Raw genomic sequence first — 26,155 nt, forward strand, 5'->3', positions numbered from 1 at the left:
CCTGGGTAATATAACTATTACCCTGATTTGACATGTGTCAAAATATCCCTATAGTCTCTGTCATGCTGGTTAACACACCTAAGATGACAAGCTGCCTTAGGTCTTCAACAGTATGAGTGAAGAATATTAAGTGAGCATCATGGCAGCTCCTAGTTTTATAAAGGGTAAGATATGATATTTTATATAAACCTATAACACAACTTCACAGTCAAAAATTTAGTGCCGCTTAAAGTTATTTAAAAATAATAATAGTAATAACTTGTATTTACATAAGGTTTTTGAATCTAAAACCTTTCAAAACAGTTTACAGTCAATAAGTTTAGGAATCACTTTCCCCAGGGTCCAAATTTGGACACATTTGACACACATCTTACAATTTTACAACAAATTCTTTATTTTGGAGTGAGAAAAGAACAATATGGATTATGAATAACTTATCTGTTTTTTCAAATATCTAAGCACATAAAAATGAAGAGATTTGCATGTCAATTCTAAGGTCAAAAACATAAAATTAGACACCCTTTTGAGTCCAAACCATAAAGCAAGTTATAAAGTGTTGCTGACTGGCTGAAAGATTTACCTTCTGTGGTAAAAGAGAAAACATTTTCCTGCATATAAAATGCAGAGAGGTATCAATTTCCATGAGTTTTACAAATTGAAACTTGAGTAGTTTCTTGTCCCGTCCCCGTCCCCGTCCCCCCATGTCCGCCCCCCCCCCCCCCCCCCCCCCCCCGTGGGATTTCATGAAACTAGTTTTTGGGAGTGCTGAAAATAAAAAATAAACAACACTGTTATCACTGAGAGCATCTTGTTCTGCATGCAAGTTATCTCTAGATATCTCATCATTGTAGGCTTCAGAAATGATTTAACTTTCCAAAAGTCATTGGATATGATAGATTGGGACAATGATATTATGGCCTAACAGCTGGACTCTCTGCATGAAACAATTACTGCCAGTGAGGAAAAATGTGAGCAATTGGGTACAAGCCTAATGGAGACAGAAGGGAATTCTTTCAACCCAGAGGTAATAATAGAGGGATATGATTTAATTATTTCTAAACCAAGTAAAGCAAATAAATCTTTTAAATCTAAACTAGACTTGATTAAAAATGAAATACCTAGCAAAAATATTTAAATTTTGAGCTTCTGATTCGAAGCTTTTCCAGAGAGAAGACAATTCATATTAAAATGAATGCCAAAAAGTATTTAGAATTCTTTTTTATTATCCTTCAAATCCATTCCATTTCTCCCTGCTAAGAAGTGATGGTCTGTATTCTCTCCTGGTGCAAACAGACAAATCTCTCTTGAAGTTCTATGCTCCCATTTACCACAGTAAGAAATATGGCTTAAAATAATGAATGAATCAGGAACTCTAAATACAGTATTTATTCACTCAGTCAGAATTTCTTCACACAGATCCTCATGACCAATTTCTCACACTCTGGTGACTGGATTTGGACAGCTAATCCTATTCAAAAAATAAAAATAAAAATCAACCCTTTTTTAATACCAAAGGGAAAATAGATTCCAGGAGTTTAAATAAGATGTGGGACCTTATTCCTGATTCAGGAAGATACTTTACAAAAATTATGTTTCCAGGACAATAATAATTCTGTCCTTCACATCTTTAATATTCAAAACTTCATGAAGTGGTTTCATCAGAAAGGTTGCTGTACTGAAAGCAGATCAGAAAAGTTTGAGACAAAAGAGAGCTCTTTGAAAGAGTTGTCCTATACAGGTCTATCCTGGTTTCAGTTAGGACAGAGTTAATTTTCCTCCTAATAGCTGGTAGGGTGCTACGTTTTGGATTAGGATGAGAAGAGCGCTGATAACATGCTGATGTTTTAATTGTTGCAGAGCAGTGTTTACACCAGGCCAAGGACTTTCCGGCTTCTCGCTCTGTCCTGCCAGCGAGCAGGCTGGGGGTGCAGCAGGAGCTGGGAGGGGACAGACCCAGGACAGCTGACCCAAACTGGCCAAAGGGGTATTCCATACCATCTGACGTCATGCTAAACAATATATAGGGGTGGCTGGCTGGGGTGGGGGGCCGGCTGCTCGGGGATAGGCTGGGCATCGGTCAGCGGGTGGTGAGCAATTGCATTGTGCATCACTTGTTTCATACACATTATTATTAGTAATACTATTATTATTATTATTATTATTATTATTATTTTCCTGTCTTAATAAACTGTCTTTATCTCAACTCACAGGCTTCACTTTCCCGTTTCTCTCCCCCATCCCAGAGAGGGAGGGGGGAGGGTGAGCGAACGGTTGTGTGGTGTTTAGCTGCCGGCCGGGTTAAACCACAACAAGGTCCTTGATGTTGCATAAAATTGTGTTGTTCAGATATTTTTAATGCAAGAATTAAATCACTGTGAGATGTAAGCCGAAAAAGCTCATTTATGCCATTGATGTTTAGTGATGAAAAGGGGAAAGTTAAAAAACAACCAAAATTGGAAAGATTCTTATATATACAATCAATACTGTCATGCAACTATTGATAATAAAGTAAAAGTGACCTTTGGATGTGCAACTGCCAAGCAAAGTGCTTTTTCGCTCTTGAATGAGCAGTGGACCTTAGAAGTCAACAAATATTTTGTGGCTCATCAGACAACAGACTCTAAATAGCACCAACACATTGTACTTCCTAGATTCAGTAACACTGATCTATTCAGTAAGGCTGATCTTTTAAGAAGGACTATGAGAGATATTTAAGAGCCTGCATGTCCACTGCTAGAAAGTGGGTTGCAAAACCTGCAAAGATTAGACTGCAAATGTAAACGCTTCATGTGAATTGAACGCACAGAATTATCTATCGGGTGTTTGCCCTAAACTGGCCATGGTGAAGTGGAAGATCACAACCAGCTCGATTAAAGGAACCAGGGAACTTCAAAAGGCACTGAAATGAAGAAGGGGTCAGCTGGTAAATAAAAATAATAAATAAATAAATAAAATTGCATTATGAGGAGAGACGGAATGAGAAACAGCAGTAGCCAAGGCCTGCTTTGGCACCGTCAGGCATTGCCCTGTAGCACTGCAGCCTTTCGATAGGCCACCACAAGCTGCCTGCTCCCAGCTGGGGGCCACATGTGGGAACCCACTTTGATGTGTCTGCAGGGACCTTGTAGGGAATTTGCACCAGCACGAGCCCCAGTGGGCTGTGGGGAGCTGCAGGGGCGCACACAGAGCTGGAGCATCAACATCTGCAGGGGGGAAATGGAAGTGTAAGTTTGTAAATGGGCAACCACCAGCCCCAGGAGAAGGGGTGCAAGTGTAACCCAGAGGGCCATGGAGAGGGCACGCGCGTGCATGTCAGTCACCCTGTGCATGTGAATAGAAGATGGAGAGGTCAGTAACAGAACAATTCTTAGAAACTGGTAATGTTTATTAATATTTTGTATGTCTCTAGTATCATGTTTTTGTTTTTCCTGTTGCATTGCTGATATTAATCCTGAAGGCATAGGTCACTCATTTACAATTAATTTTGTGACATTATTTTACAAACAAACTTCTTAGATCATGATTTATTTTTAACTGCATGAACTGAACATCTCCTCTCTGTAACAGACATCAGCCAAATTCTGCATATTTTCATACACTAAGCAACCTTTATGAACATAGCTGGAGAAACATTTCAGTGTGGCAGTCTTACTTTGATTTTTCTCATACAAGGATGTGATTTTTCTTTTCTGAGACATGTTTGAACAAACAGAAGTAGGTCAGCTAATGCAAACTGTGCAGAGATAAGAGAAAGAAGAAAGGCAGGTGAGGCAGTAAAGTAGGAAATTGCAAGTATTTTTGGTGGAGGATGAGAGCTCAGAAATGTAGCTAACAATGGCATTAACAGTATACCCTCATAACTGTCCTTAATGCTGATGAACTATAAAGAGCTGTCCTCAGCGCACACACACACACAAATCTGTGCTAATATCTGATGTCAAACCTTTGAGCATTATCACAAAATTAGCAAGTGTATCTATCTGGCCAGTTATTGGAATCACACAGAAAATATTGTAAGGGACAAGATGACACCAACATCTGTCCTCCAGCACCATCGATACAGAATCCAGTATGGTAAGAATAAAGACTTACAAAAAGTGAACTGAAAATATTCTTTTCCATACTCAAGTGTATAATTATAAACAACTGCAGTTTTTTTATGGAACCTCGAAGAAATGAAAATTAAGAAAATCACTGCAAAGAACCTCTATTTCATTTTAATTTCTGAGACATTCCATTCTCTAAAGTTGGTACTGAGTATTTTCATCGACATAAAATAGGCAAATAAAATTGTGTGCATCAGTAAAAAATTAGTTCACTGATTCATAGTTGAAATCAAGTTTCTCTCTCTATTTTTTTTTTATTTTTCTTACAACCGCTGAAAGATTCCCGAAATCCTTATTAAAAATATATTTGATATTAGGATTCAGAAACATAAAGCTGACTGTTGAGTTCTTGTGAAGTTAAAAAAAAAAACACCTTTCAATAATACTTTTTTCTATAAAGTTTGTCTAAACAATGAAGGGAAAACATTCATTCTGTTTGAAATAAATGAAGAAAGTGTAAGCTTTTCATAACAACCTCTCCTTCCCCCAAGACACAGTTGAAAAAAAAAAAAAAAACACATGGAAAAAAAAAAATCCTAAGCTTTAATCTTGCTCTAATTGTAAGGTGATCTCCTGAAAAGAAAAAAAAATAATTAAAAATGCATTAAAAATGCATCACAGATGAAATTAATTTAACTTATATCCTTCATTTTCAAATGATATATTTTGATGCTTTATTTTCTGAGCTTTACCTAAACCATCTAGTTTCAAGAACACAGACATATCAGCTAATTTTGGCACATTTTTCAGTTTTGTCTTGTTTGGTGTCTTTTCTTCAACAGTATTGAAATTAATGATAAATAGAATCACACAGAACCTTTCTAGTATTTTCTTTTGTGACAGAAGCAATAGTAATGTTGCCTCATCTAATTTCAGTGATAATTTATAATATTGTGTAAAAAAAACAAGCATCTCAACAAACCATAATTTTATTAAAAGTAATCAGTGAATATATAATGAACTTATATTTATCTAAAGCTCAGTAATGAAGTACTTATTTACCTTTTCAAAAGAAACATGGAAAAATGAAAACCAACAGAAAAGAACTAATGAGAAATAATGAGTTGACAGAGTACAAAAATATGTCCATAAATGTGATATATGATTACTTGAAGTTTTGTTGCTTCAAGGAAAAAAAATAAAAATAATTAAATAAAAGTAGGTAACAATGAAGTGATCATATTTTATTTAGAAGGAATACCTCTGTTGATTTTATTTTTTCTTTTTTAAATGTGTGAGATAAAAACAAGATACAACTAAAGTATTAGGTACCATATCAAGACTAACATTTCTAGTTACTCTTTGTGTTTGCTAATAATACACATTATTGATCTATATTAAGATGCTTGTGTTGGCAATCACTGCTCAAAATGTATTTTGGAGGGCTATGCTATCCTGGATTGAATTGCCCAGAAGAGAAGTGACAGGGAATATTTCATTTAATACTTTTCCTGGAAGAAAGCGATGTTTGTAAGACAACAAGTGCTTTGTGCAAATTTTGTAAGGCCTCAGGACTAAAGCTTATCAAGTCCAGGCTTGCCTTGGACTACCTGGAGATTAATTTTCTTTTGTTTATTGGTATCATGGTAGCAGCAGTTTTATAAAGAATTGTCATTATTATCTAATTTGTTTTACTTTTGCATAGTTTTTTGTTTGTTTGTTTTTTATAATGGAGGGGTATTTTAAAATTAATACTAGTATGAAGTAACTATTTTGTGTAGAATGAAATATTCATGTAATGCCATGATGTAGTGTAGAGGATTACAGGTATGGGATGAGAGCAAGTCCTTGAAAGTGGGAACACAGGCACAGGGTGATATGCTGGGGAGTCCGACTATAGGATAATAATAATGAAGTATATCCTGATCCTGAGTCCCTAGGCCTATAAAAAGCTCACTAGTGATCAGCTGCAGAAATGCCAACTTGAGAATTACAAAACAGGCAAAAACAGTTTTAAGGACAACAGAGAACAGCATGTATCCAGAATATGTTACACTCTACATATAGTAAATTCAGATTTAATACGACATTGTAGAGCACTGCAGAAAGAATAACGCACGAAAAGGGTCGGGATGTAGCCCCCACTGGACTCTAGAGCATGGTGAATCATAGAATCATTAAGGTTGTAAAAGACCTCCCAGACCATCTGGTCCAACTGCCACCCTCCCACCAATATCACCCACTAAACCTTGCCCCTAAGTATCACATCCAACCTTTTCTTAAACAGCACCAGGGACGGTGACACCACCACAGCCCTGGACAATCCATTACAATGCCTAAGTACTCTTTCTGAGAAGGTGAACATCACTACCAAAGTCATATTCCTCCTGGTGAAGCACTGGGGATGCTGATGAGATGTAAAGCTCCTAGGCACCCTGGTCTGAAACCAACAGCACAATATATGATCACATAACACTATAGCAAGGGGCACATGCCAGGAAGCCTGAATATAACAATTTTAACTGCATTGTTATTATTGAGGCTTTTTTTTTTTAATAGTGGTATGTTTGTTGTTGTTGTTGTTGTTTTCTTTCCCTTTATTTTAAGTCAAATCTGGTTAATAAAAATCTGGCTTGGCATAAAAAAAAATGTATTTTCTTTTTCCTATACCAGGCCTTTGAATGCAACAAAAGAACAAATGAACTCCATACCTCTGAGAGCCCTTCAAAACTGAATGGATCCTGTCACAAACAAGGTGAGCACCAGGAAAAACCCTTTGCTGATCCACAGGTCAGATCTGAAAAGGAGGAATTTTCTAGCAAAACAAAAGTTTCGTACCATTTCACTATCATTTGAGAGAAAGCTTATAGCTGAAGTGTTATGGGAAATTTAAAATTGACTAGTCAATATTTTTTCCTTCAATAAAAATACTGTGTCCATATTCCCCCAAAGATAGCCACTGAACCCACCTGAAATAAGCCAAGAGTATCTGGTCAGAGCTCATTAATTCTTTATTTTTGCAGAAGTGACAGCAGCAATATAAATCTATTTATATTTATCCCTATTTAACTGAAGTAGTAAATAATGTTCTCACATTTGAAATAACTCACAATGACAAAGATGTAGACCAGGATTCTCCTTGCATACCTGCATGTGTCAATCAGAAGCAGGTCTACCTAAATAAATGAAGTTACACCCATGCAAACTCACTGTAATTGCAAGGAAATAACATTTCCAGGGTTATGATGGTAGAAAGATGTTATGTGAGAATGACACAATTAATTTTCTCCTCTTCTCCAGGGTGTAGTTTAGGGAAAGGTGGTGACAGCTCAGAGGTGGGAAAAGATGTGACGAGGGACAAGTGGAGGGAGAGGGAATGGCTGAACGACAGCCAGTTGACAGTTGTGCTGTCAGCCAGCAACTGTTTGTGTTATAAATGGGCAAAGTCAGGGGAGCAGGGTTTGAAGGCCATGTAGGGAAGAAAACTGTAAAGCCCATTGTTTGGGTAACCTAATTAAGAGAGAAGTTGTTTCAGGATTTTTGTGACAGAAGCCTCGCAGGTAGGGAGCTTCTTGGGCAAAACAAGCAGCTGCCTGAATCCACATACTTCTCTGAATAAATAACAGAGGTCCCCAGAAAAGTACAGTTATCCCTAGTGGTAAAGGGGCTGTTCTAAGGTATATTAAAAATACAGTTTGAAGATAATCCAGCCCAATTTCCTGGATAAACGTGGTCACAGCTCCTTCTAGCTTGCTGTGGTGTGGCCCAGCAACCAGGGTGGCCACGGCCAGGGCAGCAAAGTGAGGCCTGCAGCCTGCTGACATCGCTGCCCTCATGCCGCTGCCTCTGCCCCAGCAGCCTTTCTTTTACAGCTGTCATGCCTGAGGGAAGAATAGGTGGTGACCTAGCTGCCATGAGGTCTACAGGGTTTCTGTTCCCCCTCACCACCTGCCTTCTTCAGCACCAGTGTCCTCCAGGACAGGTAAGAACATTGCTGTCCGCCAACCAGACCCAGGGTCAGAGGGGGGACTCACTCTCTGCATATCATTTTGTGTTATAAACACAGAACTTTTGTTTTTCAGGAAACACGTGTCTGGCCAGACCCAGTTCCTGGGTCAAGCCACTGTATTCTGGTGCTGGAGAGGAAGAGATTTCCAATGAAACAGTTAAAGGTATCAAAATGCCAACAGATGTCAAAAGGAATGGGCCCTGAAGTACCACAGAGTAGGTGAGCAATCTCAATCTTCTGTGGTTTTCATGCCAGTGATTGCCAGCAGAAATTAATATATTTTGAGTTACCTGATCTTGGTTTCCTTACTCTAAAGATGAAAGCACATTCCAGCTATATGTACCTCCATATAGCCTAAGCCAAAGCCGAGGTAGTCAAGTTTTTTGACTACCTATCTTTTTTTCTTGAACAACTATTTTTTTGACTACCTATCTTTTTTTCTTGAACAACTATTTCAGGAAAAATACAGAGTGATGGTTCTATAATGTATCAATTAATTAAACTGATAACATGTTAGATAGACAAAACTTTCATTTTGCAATGACTTATTTCTGAACTTTGAATAATTCTGATAAAGTCAATGGAAATACAGAGAATATATTCATATATAACACACCAGCTTTGAAAACTTCTTTTTATTCTTTTAAGATTTTTTTTCATACAACAAAAGGAACGTTGACATTTTAAACTTTTCCCTTTTCCTCATAAGTTGCAAAATGAAAACCACTGAAATAAGTTTTTTCACTGTTTTCAGACAGAGAGGTAGATGAACAGAAACTGAAAGTGGGAATTGCTTCTATCAAATGAGATAGGCATCTTTGTTAAAAAAAAAAAAAAAAAAAAAAAAAAACTAATTTGGTCAAATGATTGCATAAATCAAAATTAAAGTTCCTTTGAAATCTTGCTTTTGTCGAAAGCTGCTTTGAGGGGCTATTTCAAATTTATCTAATTAAGAATGAATGATCCGATTTAGACTCACTACCAGGCCATACCTAATATTGTGTCACCCAGTACTGAAAAAAAAAATTAGCATAACCACTGATGTTATACTGTATGATATAATTTATGTCTGCCTGTTTTGACTACAGATGTAGCACAACCAGAAAGTACCTGACCCAATCTGACCCATTATGCATTCTTCTGAGTAGTTCACTAAGTGAACAAAATCCTCTTTCATCCTTCTTTTTGCCCCTCCAACTTTTATTTAAGTTCTTATTTCAAATAACTTAGTTTGTTTAAAGTACAAAACATACAGGAAGCCACACAGCACTGATCTGGAAAAATACTATATTAAGCATTTTTTTTAATTTATTATTATTTATATTAAGTATTAAGGAAATAATTAGTGTTCATTATAGTACAAATCCTACAGAGGCAAGGTGCACAGAAGCTGAAAAATATCATACTTTATATCTTGCCAGGCAAGTGAAAAAGAAAGCAAGCTCCTATCTATCTATCACAACAGAAATAGAAGCAGTAATATTGTAGATATACCTAACTTTTTCCTTTTACCACTGAATATGTTATACATACTGTCCCTGAGTATCTACAAGGGAATATGGGGGAGGGGAGGAGGGGCATCCAAGGAAAATGGAAAGCAAAAATTTGGTTTAAATTCTATATTTCTTACAAAATGCATCTCTTTGCTAAAAAAGCATGCTGCTTAACTTGAATAAATAGCATACTCTTTCAAATACAACTACTTATAGACTGAAGTGCAATAGTTTACATGTTGTGAGCTAAAAATCACATTATTGAAGCATTACACAGCCATGACACAGGCAATACATTTCCGTGGAAGTATGTGGTCTATTTATTTTCCAAGTGAAACCTGAGGGATAGATTTAAATGTGTGCATTTATACAGATTCAGATTTTGAAATCCAAAACTGTCATCCTAAAAGAGCCTAAATAAAATGTAGAAACCAGTGTCTTGGATCTAAACCAGTGTCTTGGATCTGAACAAGTAAGCATGAATTCAGCGTACCCAAGTCACATTGTTAGGACTGGATCCCTCATACAGTTCTGGGCTGGCAAAGGTACTTACCACTAAGTAAATAGTCAAGAATCCGTAGTCCTTGCTGAGGAGCAGGAATCTAGTTTACCGCATTCTTCCACCATCCTGACAAGGATGCACTGACTTGAGACTGGGTACCAAAATCTGCTCCTCGACAGAGAGGCTCTTTGACAGTACAGACAATATCTTTCTCTTCTGAAATACTGCCTGGTGCCAGAATAGGAATGCAAGAAGCCAAGAAGAAAATCCCAGAATATTTCTTTATGCCTATTCTATTTCCCAATTATTCTTGTGGTTTATGTTTGTAGCTTCCTAATTAAAATTAAGATCTGGACTTTGCATGTGTATATATATGCAGAGGGGAAAATGAACATTTGTTTAGATTAATTGATTTGATACAGCAGTTCAGTAATAGATACAGAATAATCTGGATAAAGACTGATGGCTTCCTATTCTCTGTACAACTACAGCTGGTGGAAAGGAAAATTCCTCAGAAATCAGAATTGCTCAGCTTGTACAACGTAAGAGAATTTTTAACTGGATAAGAGGAGATAATTTTGAACAATCATAAGGTTAAGTTTGAAGTAAGTGAGTGCTCTGCCTTTGTAAATGAAACTATGTCTGGCACCCTGCTTCCCTGGAGAAATGAGGCTAGTCAAGAACACACAGAGCTCTAAGCTTTCTGGGCTGCCCTCTCCCTTCTCAGTCAGGAACCTTATTGCTTTTAAGCCCAGGCGTAGCCCTGACCTACATGCCCTGCCATTCTCTGAACAGTAGAAAGGGAAAGAATTTTCTTGTACCTCTAGACTGTCATTCACTGTCAGTGACCCACATGCCTGAAAAGTACTTGTATTTGATCCATATAGACAGTAGATAAAGGGTAAAGAATTAAGGATCAGGATAATTTATTAGAAAGCTGGTATCCGATTTTTTTTAATTATTATTATTTATTTATATATTTTGTCTACATCAACTCCATATATAACATTAGTGAGCTCATGGCTAGGCTGCCATGGTCTACTCTGGTGAACACAGTCTTTCCACTGAAATGTACAAAGATCTACCATATGAATCCAAATCTGAGCAATTACAGAGGTCTTTTGCCAAGCTGCATCAAAATAGTACTTGAAGAGTACTGTGTGTTATGTACTGTGTGTTACAAAAGTAAAGGCTCATCAGCTCTACCACAACACCTGAAAAATCAACACATTTCTACTAAGAAATGCTAATTAAATCACTTGACTTTAGTGACTGTTGGGAATGACTCTCAGCACAAATACGTTAAGCACATGCAGAATTAGGATTATTCACAATACAAGGTTGGGATCTGGCTAGATCAAATTCCATCTTTTATAGTTGTACACAGACCAGGGCTTCATGATGAGTTGAGTTAAACAGGGTTTTGGGAGCTTTTCTCATTATTGCGTGTTTACTGCATTGTGATTATTGCTGGCCAAAAGAGTGAAAGGCAATAAATTCATGAACATGGAAAACTATTTGATTTTGAATAATATCAGCCAATAATAGCTTTAATATTAAAAAGTGGTTTTACTTTTAATATTTTAATATATGCTAATGAAAGCATTGTTGGGCATTACTGGTTTAATATTTCTGTCTGAGCTACCTATATGTTGGGAGAGTAACTTGGCAAACAAATTTAAATAATTTCCACAGTTAGTTCAAAACATATTTCTTGAGTTATTAAAGGTGCCATAAATCCCCCTTACTTTGTAACCTTAAAGTGATGCTAGAATTGCTTGATTGCATATTTTTGAGACAACCACGGAGGTCCTGTTTATACATAAATTAAGTCACCGTTACTATGTGAAAGCTGAGATAAGGTCTACATATTCTTCCGGGGAGATTTTGCTTCCAAGGGACTAAATCTTTAGCTGCCCTGAACACCAAACTTTCAGCTTTTCAGAATAATGTTGCACCTGTCAAGAAAAAAAGAAATACAGACATATTATTTTGCCCTCGTTATTATTACACTTGATTTGTTTTTGTCATGCAGCAAGGCTTACATTTAGTGTTAATTATTTAGCATACTAAAGAATACTCAGGGGGTTGTAAGACCTTTGGGAGATTGTCTGAACTATCAGCTTTTGTCTTAACATGTCTTCATGTTCAATTGCATGTTTTCAGCAATTACAATTATTTGTTAAATAGCTTATGTGCCCCTGCTTGGTGGTTTCTTCAATGCATGGGAGTGATAGTTGCATATAGCAGTTCATCCTTACTGGGTGGTGATTTTGTTGCTTTTTGCCTTCCAGGAAGTGAACTGTTTGCTGTAAGTGCTTGGAAAGTCATCCAGAAAGCTAAACAGCTTCAGATATTTCATATAAGTGTTTCAAATAAATAAACAAACAAACAACAACAAGAACAAAACTTCCTGTTCTGAAATCAGCACAGAAACCTGTTATTGCTGTGGCTGGTGATGTCTCACATGAAGTCTGGGACTGTCCTCTATCATCATGAAACTGAGAGATCTGGACTTAGTGTAAAACCCAGATCTTATGCTTTGGCAAAGGCAAAAAAAGACAACAGTGCAGTATACCAGAGAAACGTTAAGGCTGCTGTCCTGACCCTTGCATAGAACAAACAACAGAAGTTGCTCATTGTCACAACACAAAACATACAGTTGAAGTCAGGATGACCTAAGGAAGAAATGATAGTTCACGATAAGCAAACACAACTAAAGGCAAAAGCAGCTAACTTCCTTTAACAACCTGGAAACTGCAGGTACCGGAAAAAAAAAAAAAAAAAAACAGTTGGTGAAAAATGATTTATATCTTGGCCAGTAACTGTTACCAGTTTCATACTATTCCACTCAATAAAACAATAAACCTGTTAATTAATCACAAAGTTATTATCAAACTACACCTGCCTTCATCATTACAGGCACATATAATATCTGACAGACTGTTCTTGAACACCTGCATCTTATTCAGTAACATTGTTCATTGAATTTTAATTTTATTTTAGATTCATGAAGTGTAGAATGATAATATAATTCACTCATATTTATCTGTTTGTTAGTTCTGATGAGGACTTAAAGTGATTTTTAATATATAATGTATATAATATGGAATGAAATATTAATAACATAATTACATCTAGAGGCAGGAGGAAAGAAGATGCAGAATGCTATCTACATAAAATCTCTGTTGTTAGGAACATATGAGAGAGACCTGCTGAGCCATGAAATCCAAGCCCTTTCCTATTGTCAGCAACACTGTGGTATGATGTTTTTAATAAACGGCTCTTCTGCATTTCAGCACAAAAAGAAGTGAGATTTTACACCTATTTTCCTACTAGGAATTTGTGTATGGTACTGTTCACTGCCCATTTTAAAGTCATTTCAAGAATGGAAGATATTTAATAAACTTAGAAGATAAAATGACTAGATTTGTTGGTTCACATAGCAGCACAGAACTTAAACTTGGCTCATGAGTCATCTTCTCCACTGTTTTCTGTAATACTTAGCTTTATGCTTTATGAGCCACTTCAGCATCTTGAAACTTCATCTGTATATGTAACAGATTCATATTTCTGCCATACATTCATACAATATTCACTGTGTTGGATCTTCTGCCCATGTTTATCTTAGTGTTAGCATTTAGACAAATGAGACTACGGGTGGGGTATATTTTCACCTAACCTTAGTTTCCCAGAGGTTAAACATCTAGCCTTAGTTAATTGTCTCCTTTTTCTCTACAGGAAAGGAGGATTGACAGGTATACAACTGAAATTCATCCCACTTGGAATGCGATGAGAAGAATTGCTTTCTAAGACATACAGTTGAGTTTTAATACTGAGTTATATGAACCCCTCTCCAGTGCTTTGACTGGGGTCACAAAGTGAAAAGGACACCACTGGGAACTATGTGCAGGCCCCAGAGAAGTCACCTATTTCTTAAGGGCTACAGGAGACCGTTCCTAGATAAGATGGTTTGTACTGCTCTGCTGCTATAACTAACATCCCAGAAAATGGTTTGGGCCCAAACCAACTTCTTGTCTCCTGCACAGTCCTTAGCAGCAGCTCAGAATATATAAAATATGGGACCTATTCTTAAGAAGCATTTTGATTATGGCTGCCTTTGTATGACAGCAATAGAGTTTAATGTATGAATATGTGCAACTGCATGCTAGTTGGCCTCCAGGGTTTGCAAGCTTCCCAGAAAAATTAAATTGACTAGCACTGCTGCAGTCTTAGTTTTGCTTATCCAAATGTTTCTATTTATTCATTTGCTTCTGCTTTAAGTCTAGAAAATGTCTTTATCATTTTAGAGTACTGATAAATTAGCAATTAGGACAGATGATATCTCACATTTCTTTTTTTTTTTAATGAAAATTTTTCTTTAAAAAAACCAGAACAATGTAGTTGATAAGTGTGTATGCTAATAAATTTTAAATAAAATCAAGTATTTGTTGACCACCCTTCTGAGTATTAGGAACCGATTTGCTTATTTAAGTCATGTCAGCAATGCTATTGTCTACATACTATACAAAATACAGTAGATATATCTCTTTTCCCTGATTTGCTTTTTGTTGTTAAATTATAATTTTTGTAGTTGTAATGTTTCCCTGTTAAACTATCTGATTAATCTTGATTGTGACTGATCAAGGATTACTTTTAATTAAATTGATTGTGTCTTAGTCAAAGGCTGTAGATTTATTTGATCTTTTTAAAACACCATAACTTCTAATAGACTGTTACTTATTAAGTGCTCTGCTAGCACTTATTATGTTTATGAAGTAAGTCATGGGCTTCGTTTGGTATTAATGTCTGTGATGGTTTATTGTATACTCATCATGTCATGCACTTAGCTATGTACATTATTTTGCCTTCTCACGGGTAAGTGCACTTTCAATTTTGAAGACAGGGTACTTGCATTAATAAATTAATTAAATCCTGTGACATCTGAAATATTGGTTTTATACATTAAGCTGCTTTTTTTTTCTTATTTAATATTCTTGCTTTGAGTATTTTCTTGCTACTTCAAAATTTAAACATTTTGGGAGACTACAGACATATTCTGTGAAATCAGAAAGGAAAAATAGTCCAAGTTTCTATATTATGACTGTAGTTTAAACTGCCATTGTCTAAATCTCTGAATCTCTCTTTGTAGTCCTCATGAGTGGCCCGCCACTTCTTCCAAAGGTCATGAACTCTCTTTTTGTTCCTTAGCTCTAGCCACAGCTTTCTGTTCAGCCTGGCTGGTCTTCTGCACCGGCTCATCTTTTGGCATGGGGAGACAGCCTGCTCCTGTGCCTTTAGGATTTCTTTCTTGAAGAGTACCCAGTCTATCTGGACTCCTTTGCCTTTCAGAACTGTTTCTCAAGGAACTCTGCCACACCAGTCTCTTAAAGAAGCTCAGGTCTGCCTTCTGGAAGTCTGGGGTGGCAGTTCTGCTCCCCCCCATCCTTACTTTTCCAAGAATTGAAAACTATTGTTGTGATTGCCATGCCCAAGACAGCCTCCAACCTTCACATCACCCACAAGATCTTCTCTACTGATGAGCAGAAGGTCCAGTGGGCACCGTCCCTAGTTGGCTTAGTCACCAGCTGTGTCAGGAAGTTATCTGCCACACACATTAGAAACCTCCTAGACTGTTTCCTCTCCTAATTGTCTTTAGGCATCCAAGTGTCTTCACAAATTTGACCTCTCATGCTAAATTCACACCATTCATTCTCTGCTAACCTCGGGTGAATTCAAGGAAATCTAGGCTTTTATTAGTCGCCTTTTGATTGCATCACAGGATATTACATGATTTAATTATGTTATTCTTTCATTGTTTTTCATAAAATGCTTAGAGTTTCTCAGATGAATGATGCTGAAAAATAGGATTTTTTTTTTCACGTCATAACAGGGTTGTAAGTATTTATGTAAGGTAAAGGAGAGGTGGATAAGGATATCTGTTTTTTGAGGATATCTAATGAATGGCTACTTATAAAATAAATTAACAACAACAACAAAGACAGGAGACCAGAAAAGTAATAAATTAAACAACAAGGTATGCAAAACCTAATGAGAGATAATAAAGACAATAAAAAAATGAGAACTCTTAGGTCACTGACTGATGGACTCAAAAGAGTAAGGATCTGCCAATGGTAACACCTGGAAAGAAAAGAATTCAGAGACCATGGAGCTTCTCCTGCAAACCTGTAACTAATGTTGCACAAACAAACAAGGTGGAAAGAATTAGGGAGATAGTCCTCCTTTTGTACACAGTGCTAATAATAAGATCAGTCTAATAGATTGTTACCAGCAAAGCCTTCTTAAACAATTTGAAGAGGATGTGGGTAAACTAGACGTTGTGCAGGAAAAGCTATAAAAGACAGTTCAAGGGCTCCATATACGTAGGAAACATCAGTTTGTGACATCATCGCATGAAGTCCTAAGTGTTTCTAGATACCCAACACACCTTTAAATGTACTTCTCAAACATATGAAGAAGACTAAAATATTCTTTGACTTCTCTCTGATTATTCCAAGTTTATATTTTATATACTACCTTAATCTTAATCACAAACTAAACTCAGTAAAAATGTAGTTTTGAATGTAATTCTTCAGATTTTACAGAAACAAATTACAAACACAGTTCATCATATGAAATTAATATTCACAGAGTTCATCTACCAGATTGAAAGATCTTGATTTATGACACAGATTTTTGTTTCTTGAGCTCCTGAAGCGATTGACATAAATAGCTATCATCCTTTGGATGAACAAGTCAGTAAAAAGGATAAGATACATACCATCTGCATTTCACAGATTATTCTTTTGGTAGGGGAAATATTAAGACTCAAATATCTTTGGTTCTGTTTTAGCTATTTCATTCTACCATGCTCAGCCCCGTTCTTTTTGCACGTTTTCTTCTACTCCATGAATTTTCTCCTGCAAATTGGGTCTTCCTTTTGTGAAAAGTTTCTGAATATGTTATTCAGTTCTATTCCTGGTTAAAGGCTGTAACTTGAATTTCCAGCATCACCACATTCAGTCCCCAAAGTGATCATTGGCTCAAGAAATTTGTCACTGTAATCTTTTTAATATCTGCTTTCTTCATGCCCAGAAAATAGCTGAAACCAGAAGACTTCCGGCAATCAGAACCAAAGAGATAACACTTTCACAGAAAGAGACAAAAAATATATATATTAAAAATCTAAATAGAAAATATTGAGGATAAAGAACTGCACACTCAAGATGTGACACAGACTATTATTGACATAATACAGTTCTGTGAAATACATCACCAATGATTATATACAAAATTAAACATACTTTCCAGAAAAAAAAAAAAAAAAGTAAATTAAAAACAGAAAAGTTAGATTGATGTAAGGCTGATTCAACTTTGGAAAGGCAGGCGAGTTTTTGATGATTAGAGAATAAGGTGGAACAAGAACAATAAATCCCAAGTGATACTACTGGGAGATCAAAAACTACCCATTGAGTAGAGTTATAATTTGTCATACAGCAGATTTTTGTTAATATGACTGAAGTTGAACAGTGTTAGTAAGTAGACAATGAAAAAATGTGAAAATATAACAAAGAAAACCCTTGAGAAAAGAATTGTACATGTTGTATTATTCAGTGTAAATCAAATTAAGGTGAAAGCAGTGGATTACATAGTTTTAGGAGCTGGTGTGTAATAGGAGGAAAGCAGAGAGCAAAATAACCACTATTTTTGCTGAATTATCTTATTACTTGGGGGAGAAGACTATCTATTTGGGCACTAACATGTAAGTCAATGCATTGCTGAAATCATTTTTAATTTGCTTTTCCACAGACATGTAGCTGAGCAGGGGAAAGTAAATCTCGTGGTTTAAGGTGCTGAGTTTAGGCCCACTGAAAAACTATGTGATGGGACATGATAACAGTTTTTAAAAGATATATTTGCAGCAATATGTGGAAAATGAACTGACTACTGAATAAATCTCATGTTGTCATTGAAGTTGAGGTTTCTGGAGAAGTAAATTAAAAAGACAATTGAGGAAGAGGAGAATGAGGAATAAGTTGGGCTCTAAAGAAAAACAAAACAAAACAAACAAAAAAACGACAATTTGTCTCAAAACGCTTCTCTTGGAATGGTTCCCTTTTCTTAAAGACGAGGCTGACAGGACAGCTGGATAAACTCAGCTGTAGGAATCTCATAGTTACAGGGTTACAGACAGAAAACAGTTCTTTACTGTGAGGGTGACAGAGCACTGGAACAGGCTGCATAGAGAGACTGTGGAGTTTCCTTCTCTGGGGATATTCAAAACCTGCCTGAATGCCATCCTGCACAATGTGCTCTAGGTGATCCTGCTTGGCAGGAGGATTGAACTAGATGATCTCCAGAGGTCCCTGCCAACCTCAACCGTTCTGTGATTCTGTGTTCAGGGCAGATATGCTCTCTAGCCATTGTAGAAGAAAAGACAATGTAAGCCCGCTTACAGATCTTAGATCTGCACAGCACATCAGTCAGTGAAGAGATGCGTCTTATAATGCATTGCTAAAACAATAAATGTCTCTATATTTGGATGAGTTGAACAGTACAGTTTTAATATTTCCTTTTGATTTATTGGGGATATTCTTTTTTGTATACTCCACTCCAGTCTCTAAGAACTCATCCAATTGCTTGTCAAATTCACAACTTCTATTGATACGTCCCTTATATTTAATAAGCTTTTTTGCATCCAGGTTCCTATGGAGTATATTTAACCACTTACTTTTATCATTTGTCTGTTGTGTGTTTTTTTTTGTTTGTTTTCAATATTGAGTTTTTTATTATTATTTTTAGCTTTATGTATGCCAGCTTCTAGTTAACATTCTATGCTGACTCTTTCTTTCACCTACACCCTGTAGAACATGCATTATCTGACAACACGCTCAGAACACAAGATGATACCTGCATTGCTTATTATGGTTAATTTCAAAGCAGTTCCCATTAGTTTTTCTAAACTACATGACAAAAAATTGCTCTCTCTTCTGCTTCCAGCAAAAGAACACACCATATAATTTCTTGCCTCTTGTGTTTATCATGCATTTATACTATTCCTAAGAAGTGCAACACAAGATTTGATCTTATTGAGAAGTTTAGGCTGTGTTTAATATGGTCCATAAGCGACTATTAATCTTATAGAGCACTAAATTGTTCTTGGGGTTTTAGTGAGGATTAGAAAACACAGAATTGCATGACAGAATGTAAGAACTAAAAGGAGAAGGAAAGACAAGAGGATGAAGAGCAGGCTGTAATGCAAGAAGGACCAGAAGGGATCTGCTGGATCATCAGGTGGGGTCCTCAACTCCAGCAGGCAAACCTGCCATGTAGCAACTTTCATTAATTGGCCAGGATCTGCCTTCATATTCCAGTTCCTTCTGCTGAAAGACTCTCCTGGAATCTTGTTCCACCAGTAGTGAAAGAGAAATCAGCTTCTAATTTCCAGTCTAAAGGTGAATATGTACAGTTATCCCCATTATTTTGTGTCAACGGTTGCTTTTTAACATATTTGTTGTGAGTCGGTGGAGCTTAGTGTTGTTCCTAGACTTCCCTGGAAAACATTCTGTGTCCTTAAAAGATAGGAGTACTTTGTTGTTGTTGTTGTTTGTTTGTTTGTTTTTGTTATTTTTTTTGTTTATTTTATGTATATATCTATACTTTTTTTTTTCCCTTGAACAGAGTTTCATTCATTTTATTTAATTGGGTGCACTTCCACTAGAGTTCAGCCTCTTAACTGCATTTTGAAAGTCATTGACAAGGCAAGAAAAGGACCTGTGGCTTTTCCTCTGGGAGAGATACAGTCTGCCCTTTGGGGATGGGGACTGGTTACTGAGGGATGGCACTGGTGCCCATTGGAGAGCAGAAGGAGCAAAATGGTGGTAGTATATGGGACAAGAAATCTAAGGCAGAAAGATGTGGAGCTTAATGGCGAAGGAGTTTCAGGGAGGCAAAAGAAGGGACTGTTCTTGGGAACTCCCTAGGGAGACTGGACTCTTTGGGAGGAGAGAGAGAGAGCTGTGAGCTGACCTGGGTACAAGCAAGGAGGCCTCAATTATGTAAAAAGGAAGTGCTGTGAAGCTTAAATAAGAGGACACTAAAGTAAGGGCTGTGAGTCCAAGGCAAGAAGACTGAGAACAGGTGGGGAATATGTGTGTGTCTGCAGGGAGTGACCCTGAATCCTGCTGTTATGCACACCTGGACCCACATAGATTGCTGGGTACCTTCTTCTCCAAACCCCTTTTTCTATTATGAGTGCTGTGATCCTAAGCAAAATACTTCTTGTGTGATTTTTCTTTACGTGGATGTATGAGAGCATGGACTAATAGCTGTATAAGGGGCTTTGTAAGCTCTCATGTTAGTAAAATGAGTGATTCATAAGTTTGAGAATGCTAAAAGAAGCCTATAAGTATAGACTGAGAAAAAAAACTTTCACTTTTATTGACTCAGCTCACTTGAGGACTTGGTTGATCTTGTTAAAAGAAATCTTTCCATTGTGTTTTGTAGTCCATAACATCTCCAGATTTTACTGCATCTTGTAAGAAAGAACACTTTCATGTAAAAATGGCAGATTTTCTTTTTCTTTTTTATTTTTTTCCCTAAGATCACAATATTTGTAACAGCAAAACAAGAGGATGGAAAAGAGAGTGCCCAGTAAACAGCTTAGGGCAGGATTCAGAGACGCTGGGGATAAGCACATAGGTTGGTATGAAAACAACCCAGGCTCTCCTGGCCCAGATTGCCCCCTCATTCTCTGTTACTGACTATATATAGCTGAGAAGAAAGGGGACACTTTCCAGTTACACAAGTCTCACTGCTTTCAAATAAAAACATGCCTGACAATTTTAAAACAATAACACTGTGGTTTTGGTTTCTGGATGACAGAAACTTCCATTAAAATACTAAGTAAGGAAAATATGTAGCCCTCTTTTCCATTGATTAAGAATTTTAAATTCCAGTTCTGTTTTTGAATGTAGTTAAATCACTCAGTCACTTTTATCACAGAGTTCATTTTTAAACTATAACATACGTTCGCTTTACAACTCTGGAAGGTGCAGATATTCACATTACCACCTGTACTGGCTTTGGATATAAATATTTATTACAATTCAATCTCCACAAGGAGCATCACTCACAATACTGCAGATGAAGAAAAGCCAAGATGACAGGACACAGATGAATGATAATATATTTGAACTTTTGCTGGCAGTAGTCGGCCTTGATATTAACATAGTCACTTCTTTTGTCATGCTCAGTATATTGAAAAGTTATTTTGTCTAAGTCTGTTATAACATCACCGGCCATAATCCATACCAGAATCTGAGGAAAGCCATTGACTTTTTTCCCAGTTAGCAATCTTCATCACCTGTCTAGTCTGAACACAAAAAAATATATATATTTTCAGTTACTACAGATTTAATAAATTGTTAAATTGTTAATATTGTAATAACTGCAAAACATCAAAGAAGTTCTGCTGGTATTTAAGAAAGTTTAGTTTGAAATTCATGCCATTGATGAATGAAGAAGTTTTAAGAGACTGTTTTCATTAATTTTCATCAGACCACTATCACACTGATCACGTGTTTTAAGTAATACCTTTTATATTCTTGAATGCATTGCTTACAAGTTAGTATTAAGGTGAGTGACTGGGGAAAATTCAAGTGTTCAACAATTATATTTTAATAAAACCTGCACAACTCTTCTGCTGTGTCTCTATCTGATCTGGTTTCTATTCTGTTACTTCTAGAGGCAATGATACTCACTACGACTCCTTCTACACTCAGAACCTGACAGTTCTGTTATTAACTACCATGAGAGCCTAGATACCACTGAGAATTTGCACCCTCAGGTAGGGAATTAAGTAAAATGATAGGACTAGAAGAAAGCATGAATACATAGCAGCTAGTTATTTAGTACAAAGTTCCAATGCTAAGCACTGTAAGAAAATCAGTGTGATAATGTATATAAATAACTTTCAAGCCAAAAAATTTTGACCTGGAAATACTTTTGAACAAACAGACGGCTTCATGCTTCAAGTCTGAAATATTTATTTGGAACTAGATTCAGTTCCCAATGAAGTAAAGAAATGATTTCCCTTTGGTGAACACCAGATAGAGTGGGAGACAGAGATGCATTAATTGTTTAGGATAAAGACAAAGCTCGCCTAAAACTGTGCACAGAAATACAGCACAACTCAAATCTGCTTTGCACTTTGGTGAATGCCAACAATGTTCTTATATGTTTTGTCTACTATATTTCCCTGAGATAACTGGAAAAAGCAAAAATGCAATGGAAAATATGCATTATTTCTGAAATTGTCAAAAAATTGAGAAAAAAAAAAAAAAAGGAAAGAAAGATTTGTGGGTTTGTAAGAGCTTTTAGTTCTCATCTACCTCTAGAAATTCAGTGGTGCCTTCAGATTTACATATATCCCAGTTATACAGTTTTCTACTTTTACTATAAAGATAGTGGGATGCTGCTAGTTTCAGAAGCCTTAAACCTCTCAAGTTCCCGCATGCACTGTAATCTCTTTGATGTGTAGGCAAATCTTTGGGCAGATCTCTTTTAGTGAGAGAGTTTCCTTGAATGTGGCTAGCCAATCACAAAGAATATGTGTAAGGTGAACATTTATTTAAACATGAAATAGCAAACAAACTGTAGCAATATTTGTGGACCAATAAACTGTGCAATGTGTAAAATAGTGACAACAACAGCTAATACAGATCTTTTAAAAACAAAACCAAGGAACACTAAGGAGAGAAATTTTTATTGCAAATGTGAATCATCAGAAAAAATATTATCTAAAAGTTGCCAGAGTGGCAGGTTAGAGAAACGAGAGAAGTTCCCAAAGTATTAATAGTCGTCTGTCTTAATGTCAAATCAGGAATGTGATTCCTTGCTAGCACGTGGCCAATGGATCACAGCTGTTAACTATGACTATTTTATTATTAAAGGAAGAATGGACCATTTTATATAAGCAAAAAAAAACAAGAGAAATGAATCACCTGAAACTCATATGTAACGGAAACAAAATTAATGAGTATTACCCTGATAGATAAGTCAGAAGTAAATAAATTGAAGTAAGCAAGCATAACTCCAATTTCCCCCACTAGGTTCTGCAGATGTTTTAAAAAGTAACTTATAGACAATAATATCAGAAGGAGATACCAGAAGTTGAAATGTATCCAGTCAATGATATGCTTCTTTTCCCTCCTGCTCCTGTTGTCTGCTTGTATTTTGAGAATTCAGTTCAAGATATGCAAAATTTATGCTTCCTTGCAAATTTAAATGGACAGACAAAGGCAACATGACTGTTAAAACCTCTCTCTTGGCCTCTTCAACAGGTGGTTCTTTAGAGTCCCTCTTAGATGGTCTACTAGACGCTTCAGTGAAACTCCATCTAAAAATTTGTCTCCGTTGCTTTATTTTAAAATCTGTTTCATAAAATGTAATGAAGTGTATACACAAATGCACACATAGCCATATAGAATAGCATCCACTGGAATGTATAAATAAACAAATTGTAAAGAATTATTATTAACATAGTGCTTACTCTCACTTTTTTTTTTTTTGCTTGTTTCCACTACTCGTTGGATTACCTCTAGCAGTAAGCTCCTGGCTTTTATCTGTAAAAAGGCAAGCATAAAAGAGACAAAAATGACAAAATATTTGTAGCTCTAGAAAAGATTTTCTTCCGCAAAGCTTGAGTATGCTATCTAAAATAGATTTCATATAATTCAGCTTCACATACTGTTGAAATGCAAATTCATAAGTACTTGTAGAGAACTGAGATGCTTGAATGATAATTCACAGTGAGAATTTGTTCTCACTCAGTCTGATGCATATAATGTACATACTTGCTGAGCTAAAACCATCCCTCGTTTCTCAAATGAATATCTAAGATATCTTTAGAAGCTTAGTGAAAGAGTTTCTAATCAACACAAGTGAATACACCATCTGATTTCTTCCCTTTTTCTTTGCCTCTGTCCCAAGCACAGCCCTCTACTGCTTAGGACTCTTTGAAGAATGAATTCAATGACTTGAATACCCTTCATTCATCTGCAGTTTCAGTTAAGTATTTTAACATCCATACACATAGGGCCTTTGATTTAGTCTTGTCTATCACTGTGTAGTCTACCAAGTGGGGCATGTGACATTTCAGAGTACAGAGAAAATTTTGACGAGAACATGAAGGCTGTAAAGTATTACAAACAATTGATGACCTTGTCCAAAGGAAGACAAGTCATCATCTGTCTGAGCAAGAGAGAGTAGTAAGGGGTCCCTTTCTTTCTAAGAGGAAGGTCATACTAGGCTAGTATGACTACAATCACCACAGCTTGCAAGCAAAGGAGGAGAGAAGGACCATCTATAAGCTTATTTTTTAATGCTGTTCTTCAACATCTGAAAGAGAAAAAAAGAGTAAGTTACAACAGGGAAGTTATAATAGAGAAATTTCGAAAGTTACAGAACTATGAAAAATTATATGTAAGAGAAAGGGGAAGATGAAAAAAGCTGGAATGTGAAGCAACAGAGTAGAAAGAACACAAAAAGAAAGGTGTACATGTAAGAGATTAGGATAGGGAAAGAAAAGTGGGAAAGAAGGAGAAAGCTGCAAGAAGACAGCTGTTCTTTTGTTCTTTTCGTATTCACAATGTTTAATGCTTTTCCTCTTCCTGTCCTAGTATACTACTTACCAAAATGCAAATTGGAAAGAAGCCTAGTTACTCTTAGTTCTGATCCTTTTTCTGTGAAAAATGCTCAAATTTCACAGCAGTCAATTGGCATGTCATGGAGTAATGGAAAAAACAGTATAATAGGAGAAAAATCTCGTATCACAACTGCATTAACAGTTCACAATTTTAAAATAATTTCAGCCTGTGTTTCTGCTTTAAAACATCCATGTTATTTGCTCTTTCCTTAGAAGAAACAAAGGTCTAGATAATTATCATCAATCAAAAACTTTTACATAAATAAAGTCCATTGATTGTTTATTTGGAAATTATAAGCAGTTTAATAGACGTGATACCATCTTCAATTTTTATCACGCAGTAATTAAGTACGCACCAACATATCATTGTTGTCATATCTATATCTGTTTATGCTGAATCCTGGACCTGAAAAATAAATTATTTTTTAGACATTATTATGCATTAGCTATGATAATATTTCATTTTTTCTTAGCTATGCTCATAATAGCTATTCTATATTCTTTAATTTCAGCTCTCTGCCTCTGACATTTACTTTGTTGTTTTTTTAAGTATTTAATTAATATTTAATTCAGAAGAGAATTGTGCAGCACACTGGCAGACCTTTAATTTCCAGAATAGTGCCTGTTTTCTTCTGTGCTGCTTCATAAAACAAATCACTCCCTGTAATCAGTAAAACAATAAACAGAATTATTATATCTTAGCTTATTCATCCTCTACTGCCCTCCTGAATACCACTTACTAAACCAAGCAGTAGAGGAAATTATTAAGGGAATGACAAGGAAATATAAGACAATTATTTTGAAGAGGTAAAAATAAAAAAAAAAATGAGAATTTAATTTAAGGTTAAGTGAAATTAGAATTTTATTTATGATATTATGACTCAATTCTAAACTAACTCACTTTAACTTTAATTTATAAACTATATGAAAAATAAATTCTGGTTTTAAATCATATTAATTGTTAAGAAGAGCGTTACTTGTACAGGTAAGCAAACTGCACTAGTAATGTTTTCAGATATCATGAGTATAGCATGAGGCCTGTGACCAGGGTAAATGCAACATGAAAAATATCTCAGAAAACAAAATGAAGTAAAGCATTTTCCTGTGGAATATTCCTCCATCTCTAAATTTGGGACTGCCTTATTCTGGCATTTTAAGGAGCTCAATGGAATTACCTTTCATTTCTTTATTCATTCAATTCCATCTCTACTGAGAGATAGACCAACTTTTGATACTAAAAGCCCTGAAGGCAGTCCCTGAAAGCATTTTGATATTGACTTTCTTCTACAGAGGCACTTGCCATATGTCTCACACACACACTTGCACATTCTTAGTGTCTTATTTATGATCATACAAAATCATCTATTAAATAAAAATATGATCTTCAGGGGACTACAA

At 36.1% G+C, this 26,155-nt stretch overlaps 1 long non-coding RNA gene across 4 annotated transcripts; it reads left to right on the top strand.

The window, feature by feature from the left end:
• Positions 1-1,876: 1,876 nt before the first annotated feature.
• On the top strand, positions 1,877-24,404 carry LOC308192738. Of its 4 annotated transcripts, none has more exons than XR_013949064.1 (6): positions 1,877-2,087; positions 6,720-6,801; positions 7,919-8,028; positions 8,129-8,274; positions 12,345-12,813; positions 13,792-15,107. It is a non-coding gene; the product is annotated as an uncharacterized lncRNA (long non-coding RNA). The 4 variants fall into 4 exon arrangements; XR_013949066.1 differs by having other exon boundaries at positions 2,032-2,087; positions 12,345-12,361; positions 13,792-15,009; XR_013949065.1 differs by lacking the exons at positions 12,345-12,813; positions 13,792-15,107 and adding an exon at positions 24,394-24,404 and having other exon boundaries at positions 2,032-2,087.
• Positions 24,405-26,155: the final 1,751 nt, after the last annotated feature.

Source organism: Anser brachyrhynchus (genome assembly GCF_964034855.1).
Source record: "Anser brachyrhynchus genome assembly, chromosome: 3".
In the NCBI taxonomy this organism is placed as follows: Eukaryota; Metazoa; Chordata; class Aves; order Anseriformes; family Anatidae; genus Anser; species Anser brachyrhynchus.